The sequence below is a fragment of the Choloepus didactylus genome, chromosome 2 (assembly GCF_015220235.1).
Source record: "Choloepus didactylus isolate mChoDid1 chromosome 2, mChoDid1.pri, whole genome shotgun sequence".
Taxonomy (NCBI): Eukaryota; Metazoa; Chordata; class Mammalia; order Pilosa; family Megalonychidae; genus Choloepus; species Choloepus didactylus.
This window is the reverse complement of record NC_051308.1, coordinates 197,805,866-197,815,842: the sequence shown is the minus strand read 5'-3', so window position 1 is coordinate 197,815,842 and position 9,977 is coordinate 197,805,866. Positions and strand designations below refer to the sequence as shown.

General features: G+C 36.5%; 1 pseudogene; it reads right to left on the bottom strand.

Annotated features, from left to right (window-relative positions):
- Positions 1 to 5,830: 5,830 nt before the first annotated feature.
- Positions 5,831 to 7,494, bottom strand: LOC119514071 (annotated as a pseudogene).
- Positions 7,495 to 9,977: the final 2,483 nt, after the last annotated feature.

The following is a 9,977-nucleotide window of genomic DNA, read 5'->3' as shown; positions in this document are numbered from 1 at the left end:
AACTAAACCCAACATAAACAGAAGGAATAAAAAAATTAAGAACAGAAATCAATGATGTGGAAAAACAAAGAGAGAATATTATAGTTTCCTAGGCCACTTAAGCAAATACTGTGAAATGGTTTGGCTTAAACAATGAGACTTTATGAGCTTACAGTTTTGAGGCTAAAAGAAAGTCCAAATCAAGGCATCATCAAGGTGATGCTTTCTCCTCAAGACTGTGGCATTCTGGGGTTGGCTGCCAGCAATCCTTGGCTCCTCTGTCACATGGCTAGACACATGGCAGCGTCTTCTGGTCTCTTTCTTCTCTTCCAGGTTTAGTTTCTTTCTTCCTGTAGCTTTCTCTCTGTCTGAATTTCATTCCATTTATAAGGACTCCAGTAATAGGATGAAGACCCATCCTGATTGAGGTGGGTCACACTTCAACTGAAGTAGCCTCATCAAAAGTTCCTACTGACAAGGGGTTCACACCCACAGGAATGGGTTAAATTTAAGAACATGTTTTTCTAGGGTACATACAGCTTCAAGTCACCGCAGAGAGAGTATTAATGAAATCAAAAGGTTAATTTATCCAAAATGATCAAGAAAAAGGAAATCAGAAGCAAATTACCAATTTCAAGAATGAAGGTGAGGATATCACCACAGATCCTACAGACAATTAGAGAATAGTAAGGAACTATTATGAAAAACCTTCCAAAAATAAATTAAACAATTTAGATGTAAAGGGGAAATTCCTTGAAAAACCACACACTAGTGAATCTTGCTTAAGGAAATTTGAATAACCTGGAAAGCCCTACATCTTTTAAAGAAATCAGAATTTTAATCGTAAACCTGACATAAAAAAACTCTAGACCCAGATGGTTCCAGTGGTGTATACTACCAAACATTTAAGGTAGAAATAATGTAGATTCTAAACAAATCCTTTCAAAATATGGAAAGGAAGAAAATATTTCCTGACTTACTTTAAGAAACCAACATTATGATGACACAAAACAAAGACATTACAAGAAAACTAAAGAATAATATCCCTTATAAACATGGACTTAAAATTTTTTGACAAAATATCAACAAATCAAATTAAGCAATATAAAAGGAAAATACATCATACCCAAGAATGATTTATCCCAGGAATGAAAGTTGATTCAACATTTGAAAAACAATAAATGGAATTCACCATATCAGCAAACTAACAAAAAGAAAAGAAAGAAAAACCATACGGTCATCTCAATATATGCATAAAAATCATTTTACTAAATTCAACATTCACTCATGATAAAAACTCTCAGAAAACTAGGAAATGAAGGTAATTTCCTCAACTTAATGAAGGACACCTATTCTAAAACCCTACAAGTAACATTATACTTAATAGTAAAAGACTGAATACTTGCCCTCTAAGATGAGGAACAAGGAAAGGCTGTCCACTTTCATGAATTTTATTTAATATTATATCAGAGGCTGTAGCCAGTGGAATAAAGTAATGAAAAAATAAAAAAAATATATTCATGTAAATTTAAAAGAAAGAAATTATACTGCCTTTATTTATAGAAAACATGATTGACTACACAGAAAATCCTAAGAAATAACCAAAAGTCTACTAGAACTAATTAGTAAGTTTAGAAAGGTTAAAAAGTACAAAGTCCATATATACAAATTAATTGCATTCTTATATACTAGCAACAAAAAATTGGAAATTGTAATTAAGGAAACAATGCCACTATAATAGCATAAAAACAAAAATATGAATAAGTTTAACAAAATATGTGCAAGACCTTTACACTAAAAACTATAAACCGTTTCTGAGAGAAATTAAAGTCAACCTGAATAAATGAGGATATATAACATGTTCATGGATTGGAAAACAATATGGTTGAGATGTCAATTCTCCCCAAATTTGCCTATAGCTGCACTGTCCAATTTCATAGCCACTAGCTATTTAAAATTAAATTAATTAAAATTAAATAAAATTGAAAATTCTGTTCCTTGATCACACTAGTGAAATTCCAAGTTCTCAATACCACAGGTAGCAGGTGTCTACTCTATTGGATAATGTAGATATAGAATAATTACCTTGTTGCAGAAAGTTTTATTAGAACACACTGATCTATAAATTCAATGCAAACCCAATAAAAATCCAAGGCTTTATTTTTAATTATAAATGACAAACTGATTCTAAAATTTATATGGAAATGCAAAGGAACTGGAAGGGCTAAAATAGTTTGATGAGCGTTCTAGTTTGCTAATGCTGCCAGAATACAAAACACCAGAGACGGATTGGATTTTATAAAAGGGGGTTTATTTGGTTACACAGTTACAGTCTTAAAGCCATAAAGTGTCCTTCAACAATCAGGTACCTTCACTAGAGAAAGGCCAATGGTGTCCGGAAAACCTCTGTTAGCTGGGAAGGCATGTGGTTGGCATCTGCTTGCTCCTAGGTTGTGTTTCAAAATGGCTTTCTCCCAGGATGTTCCTCTCTAGGCTGCAGTTCCTCAAAAATGTCACTCTTAGTTGCTCTTGGGGTGTTTGTCCTCTCTTAGCTTCTCCAGAGCGAGAGTCTGCTTTCAACAGCCATCTTCAAACTGTCTCTCATCTGCAGCTACTCTCTTAGCCTCTGTGCATTCTTCAAAGTGTCCCTTTTGGCTGTAGCAAGCTTGCTCCTTCTGTCTGAGCTTATATAGTGCTACAGTAAACTAATTCAGACCCATCCTGAATGGGTGGGGTCACACCTCCTTGGAAACTATCCAATAAGAGTCATCACCCACAGTTGGGTGGGTCACATCTCCATGGAAACACTCAAAGAATTACAATCTAATCAACACCGATATGTCTGTCCACACAAGATTACATCAAAGATAATGGCATTTTCAGGGACATAATACATTCAAACCTGCACAACGAAGAAGAACAAACTTGGAGGATTTTCATTAGCTGACTTCAGGAATTACTATAATGCTAAAGTAATCAAGGCAGCATGGTACTGGCATAAGGATAGATATATAAATCAAAAGAACAGAATATCATCCAGAAGGAGACCCATACACATTTGGTCAATTGAGTTTCGACAAAAATGCTAAGGTAATTCAATAGGAAAGGGATAGTCTTTTCAATAAATAATATTAGAACAATTGGTCACCCATAAACAAAATAATGAGCTTGGACCAATACTTCACACCATATACAAATATTAACTCAAAATGGATTATAGACATAAATATAAGAACTAAAACTATAAAACTTCTAGGAAAATAACATCAACAAAATCTTAGGACCCTGATTAGGAAAAAATTTCTTAAGATACAAAAAGCATGAATCATAAAAAAAATTGATAAATCATTCATCACCAAAATAAAAACTTCTACTCTTTAAAAGCCATTGTTAAGACAAGCTATAGACTGGGAAAAAAACATTTCTAAAACACATATCTATTTTAAGACTAGCACTCAGAATATATAAAGAATTCTTACGTCTCAATATTGATAAGAAAAATGACCCAATTAAAAATGGGCAAATAGTTGAACAGACACTTCACCAAAGGAGATAGCAAATGGTCACTACATACATGAAAATGTGGTCAACATCAGTCAAGGAAGCACAAGTTAAAACCACAGTGAGCTACCAATACACACACACACACTACAAATGGATAAAATTTAAAAGACCAAAAATACCAAATGTTAGTGAAGATGCAGAACAACTGGAACTCTCATACATTGCTGATGGAAATGCAAAATTGCAGTTATTTTGGAAAACAGTTCTGCAGTTTCTTATAAAGTTTACCATATATTTATAATATGACCACTCCTATTTATCTAAGAAATGAAAACATATGTCCACACATAATAGTAAAAAACCTGGAAAACCCATATATAAAGAAATCATGGAATGTTTGTACAAAGGAATGCTCCTCCAAAATAAAAAAGGATTGAACTACTGATGTATACAACATAGATAAATCTCAAAAACTTTTTTTTTCAAGGAGAACACCAAACATACTTTATTAGCACAGAAAAGCAGCCATAACAAGGCACAGCAAGCAGAAACATACATTAGCAGTCAAAGGGTTAGTGTTGCATACAAATATGGCTTTTCTTTTTTGAAGCTGTTGTTAAGAGCCATAAAAGAAATAAAATAACATTCCATAGCAGCAGGTAAGGAAACTAAGGAGCACTCACCAGTGATGGAGAGCACATTAACAAAAAGACACAAGAATTGAGTTGACTACTTTAGTGCAAAATGTCTAGGTCAGAACTGTAAATTCAGTTCAATATTTAGAAGCAAACACTAGAATTCGGTATTTCTTCCAAAAAGAGCTTGCTCAAGTAGAATTGCATACTATTATAAGTGACAAAAAGGTGCTAAGTAAAGTTATTTACAGATACAATGGTTGTACAGTACCTTTAAATCTGTAGTTTTATTTCAGATTTTCCATTAAAATAACTGCACTGGAATTCTACAAATTATACTTCAGCATTTCAGCTCCTGGAGTTTACAACAGTGATAAATACCACCATCCAAATTATTAATTACACTTTAACAATCTTGACATCAGCAACCACTGTAATTGTTATTATCTGACTCATTTGGACATCATCTATCCTCATTTTCTTTGTGGTTCACAAACTCATCATGGGCATAGGAAAAGATCCAACTTTAATCAATCAACTACTAGACTTCACATGTCAAGTCAAGAAAAAAAAGTCACATGCAGGACTTTCTTGCAGAAGCTATTCCAAATGCCTGTTTTAAGTTAAAAGCATTCATTAAAGAAAATAGTACTTAGGGCCTTTAAATACATTTCTACTAATAGCTTTATAAGTCTGAAATGTTAAGAGAACCTGGTTTACTTAACAGTACGTTTTGCAGAAGAGAAAAGGACATTGGCTATAAACTATATCAACATTTATGTGAACTGCACTATGTCTTTGTGGCCAGAAAATTGCATTTCTTCTAAAAGGAAGTCAGTCTTTATTTTTTGGACTTCCAAAGCTGAGTTATAGTAACTACAAATCTCACTAGGGAAGATTATAGAAAAATTCTTAGAAAAAATAATTTCAAACATTAGTCACACTATTGCAATATTCATCCAATATTAATAATTTGTTCTTCAGTAAGAAATAGAATTCTTCATGGCAAATGCCCCAGAATTGCTTCATTCAGTTACCTTAGCCTTTAAAAACCAAACTTTTAGCTAAATTGGCAAAATGTTTTTGTAGGCCTTACTGAACACCTGTAGCTCTATCCTCTGTTGTTTCAATAGACACCAGGTTTATTTGAGTAAGTTAACGGCAGATCCCACCTGACAGATACTAATACTAAGCTTTATATACTGTACTGAAAAAACCTAACACTGATATGTGTGCTTGCTTACATATCAATACTGTCTTACACACATAAAGCTGATCTAGTTTACACACTTTGGGGACAGGAGAGTTTACTTTGCTTTTCTTAGAAATAGAATTGTACCTGGAAGGAAACAAAGGCTTACTTGATTGTGGAGGAGAAAAGAAATTTATTTTGTTCTTGCAAGAGCGGGCCCAGGACCAAAAGAAACTGGAATGGTCAGTGTGGCAAACAAAGGAAAAGCAGCACAATTTATTTTCTAAGCCTAACCCACAGTTCCCTGCCCTGCTTCCCGTTGGCTGGGTACTCCAGAGGTTACAGTTTGTCCGAGAGAACTGACTAACCTGCCTTTGATTACACCTTATTTTCCTCTGCATTTCAGTGACCTTGGTTGTTAATTGTTTTTACCTAGGTAAGGAGCTGACATTAACTTTAGGTTTACGTTAGAGGCCCTTTCTTTCCCTCTAATCGCAGAGTCAGTTTGTGCTAGTTGTGTTTAGTTTCTATTTCCCCTATTCCACATCACCTTTATGTGAAAGCTAAACTTAACCCTTTTCTTACATTTGACTGGTTCTCTTTCTACCCAGCAAACCCTAACTTTTTGTTTATAGCGATACTCTTTTAAAAAATGCTGTAATAACATTGATGGTAAAGGGAGCCCATCAATTCCATCATATATAGTGCATCTGCAGATTACTGCATGGCAGATATATTGCAGACTAAAAGGAAAAGTCCTATTTAGTGATATAGTAAAAAATGGTTCAAAAAACATGCAAGAAGTGGGATCTATGTAATGTTCCAAAAGTCCTGTTACAGTGGAGGAGTGAAATACACATGGGTCATTGGCATCAAAACTAAAGTTTTGATTCCATGATTCAATTCATCACACAGAGGGGGATCTGTTGTAGTGACGGAAGCTCACAGAGAAGTAGTCCTCTTGCGCAGAGTTCCTGAGCAAAGACATACTTTCAGGTTTCTCTTCAAGAAGGGCTTCTGCTTCATAATGGTACATCACTCCCCAGTAACAGGAAATACCTGTAATCTGAAGTAAATCAGACACGAGGCAGTGTATGTAATTGATCTGTGTATGGACTTTCCAAGCTCCCTGTGTGCTAACCTGGGCATGGCTATCTCCAGATACATGGCATTGCTTCTGCAAACATAGGGTGGTTGTGTCCTCTTCTGCAGAATTGTCCCCACTTATTTCAGTCATTCCAGGAGCTAACTTTGGTCCAAGTTTATTTAATGGATTAACCTGTGCAGTAGCTTCAAATGTATGTATTTGTGCATTGGGAGGGGGATCAACCCCTTCTTCAATACTAAGCTGTCTTGTCTCTCTAAGTCTATGTTCTTGATCTCCTGTAGAAACCAAAGATGGATCAAATGTACGAAAAAAATGTTGAATGTGGGCTCACAGGAGCTTTAAGCTGTTTAATCAAATGCCATTTGGGGGCTAAATTCAAACCAGCAGGAAAAGGCCATTTATCAAGCAATAATTCAGAAAGATGTATTTTTCTTTTATTAGAAAAGAGGGGCTTTGACTGCTTGTTGTAAGTTCTCATGGGAAAACACAACCCAACAGTATCCTGCAACTTTTATCTCTGAGAGTAACTTCCTACGGTTCTGCTAGAAACTCTATCCATGTCGTGTACAGAGCTTACACTGTATATCACCTTTCTCTCCTTTGAAGTCCTCTTGGAGTTCTACCAAATTTTTATCAGTATCCAATGAACTTTGTGTCTTTATAGAACAGGAATGTTTTTTCTTCCCACCCCAGGGAGCATGTCGAGAGTAGGAGTCTCTTCCTGCAAGTCTTGATCCTGGGGTGACACACGAATCATCCTTTTCAAGGCTTCTTTTGACAATCTGAGGGATTTCTGTGGCACAGTTTTGGTTTTCCCTTGAAGAATTCTTTGAAGGGCTTAATCCCAGTCGGGAGGACTTGAGTCTTCTATACAAATGTTCTTCTAGATAAGGAAAAACTACATGAACAGTAAACAGATCATAGTTTCCAGGGCCTGGAATACCTCACTACTCCTTGACAGACCATCATCTGTTGGAGTTCATGTCCACATTTTCACTATGGCTTCATCCCTCATAACTGAAGAGATTCTGACACCTGTATTTGAAGTTATTTCACATATTCCCCACTTTATCCATTGATTTTAATAGTGGTCATGGCACGTGGCGTGGCCTCATCCAGGGCACCTGTGGCCAGGCAGGACCGGCCCCAGACAGCACAGTCACGGAGAGAGTGAATTCGCCCGCCTGCCTGCCAGCCCCATCCAGTCCCCTCTGACCACCCAAGTGACAGCGGCACCTTTTTCTCCTGATGGAGCCCAGGGACCCCAGCTCTCTGTCTGATGCCCCTACCAGGCCCCCACCCCCTTCCCCAGATACCTCCCTCTCTTCACCCCTCCCCCAATCCCACCCCCTCAAAAACATTTTGCTAAGTAAAAAGAATCCAGGCACAAAGATTACATGCTGTATGCTTCCATTTATATGACACCCTAGAAAAGGAAAAACTACACAAACAGTAAACAGATCAGCAGTTTCCAGGGCCTGGAGGTGGAGATACCTAGGATTGATTGCAAAGGGTATGAGAAATATTTTCCAGCAGACAGAAATATTCTACATCTTCATTATGGTGGCTATGGTGGTGACTGTGGTGAGAGAAATACTCTACATCTTATTACATTACTGTATACACTTGTCAAAATACATGGAACTGTACACTTTTAAAGTGTGAATTTTATTGTATGTAAATTGCTCCTGAATTTAAATTTTAAAAAAGAAGAAACATAACACTTGACTACATCCCTCAACTATAGAGCCATTGCCATTTTATGTGATATAATCCATCTAAAAACTTCTCTGTAGTAAGACATGAATTTCCCTTTTGTTTAAGTCCAACACGGTAGCTCCAACCTTAATGTATATGACACTGCTTGGGAACTGGAGGGGAAAATGCTGAGGTCTCTGTTAGAGTGCAGTTTGGGCTTGGAATAGACATGAGATGTAAAACCAGTGCAGGAGACACTATGGAAAGTAGCAGAGGACTTCTAGGCAAGGTGGTGAAGTAGGGAGCTCCAGGACTGAGTCCTTCCACTAAAATAGCTATTAAACAGGCAGGAACTGTTTGAAACAACTATTTTGAAACCTCAGAGGACATACAAACACTGTACAGCATCCTGGGAACAGTGGGAGGAAGAGGCAGATAAATTACAGAAAAGAATTATAAATTGCTCTCTCTGTGTGATGACTAGCAGTGCCATCCTCCACCCTCAAGGCTAGCTCACTGGTGATGCAAAGGAACTTAAAAATCCTCTTCCCAGAGGCCAGGGGTAGGCACAGCCCATAGCTGATCACGACTTTTGATTAGTAAATTCAGATCACTGGGTCCTGGCCTTAGGACAGTTATTGTTTCTACTTGCCCAGGACAAAGGCAGTAACAGCCATTGTTTCAAATCTCCCAAACAGGGGCCGAGGCTGCAGAGAATTAAAGATGCGGTACTTTCTCAAAACAAAACCAAAAGTTGGTTCTATGAAAAGATCAATAAAATTGAGAAACTTTAAGCTAGACTGACAAAGAAAAAAGAGAGAGGAAACAAACAATGAAAATCAAAAATGAAAAAAGGGACATTACTACAGACCTGTTGAAATAAAAAGGACTCATCGAAGATATATGAACAACTGTATGCCAATAAATTATGTAACCTAGATTAAATGGTCAAATTCTTATAAATACCAAAATTACCTATGTTGGCTCAAGAAGAAATAGAAGATCTCAACAAACCAAATACTAGGAAAGAGATTGAATCAGTAATCAAAACAAAACAAATCAAAACAAAGAAAAGCCCAGGACCCCATGGCTTTACAGGGGAATTCTACCAAACATTCCAAGAATACTTAACTCTAACTCTGCTGTAACTCTGCTAAAAGTTGAAGAGCAGGGAACACTCCCTAACACATTCTACAAGCCAACATCACCCTCATACTAAAGTCAGATAAAGATACTACAAGAAAAGAAAAGTGCAGACCAGTATCGCTTATAAATACAGATTCAAAAATCCTCAACAAAATACTAGCAAACTGAATCCAACAGCATACTAAAAGAATTATACACCATGGTTAAGTGGGATTTATCCCTGATATGCACAGTTGGTTCAACATAAGAAAATTAACTATTGTAATACAACACATTGACAGAATGAAGGAAAGAAAGAAGGTGATCACCTCAATTGATGCAGAAAAGGCATTTGACAAAATACAGCACCTTTCTTGATGAAGAGACTTAGAACACTAAGAATAGAAGGAAATTTCCTCAACATAATAAAGGGCACCATGAAAAGTCCACAACAAACATCCTACTTCATGGTGAAAGACTGAAAGCTTTCCCTCTAACACCAGGAACAAGAAAAGAATCCCCACTGTCACTACTGTTATTCAACATTGTACTGGAAGTTCTTACCAGAGCAATTAGACAGTTTCCTTTCCAAATTGGAAAGTAAGAAGTACAACTTACCCTATTTTCAGATGATATGAACCTATATACAGAACCTCCTGAAATATCCACAACAAAGCTCCTAGAGCTAATGAATGAATTCAGCAAAGGGGCAGGTTACAAGATCAACACCCAAAGA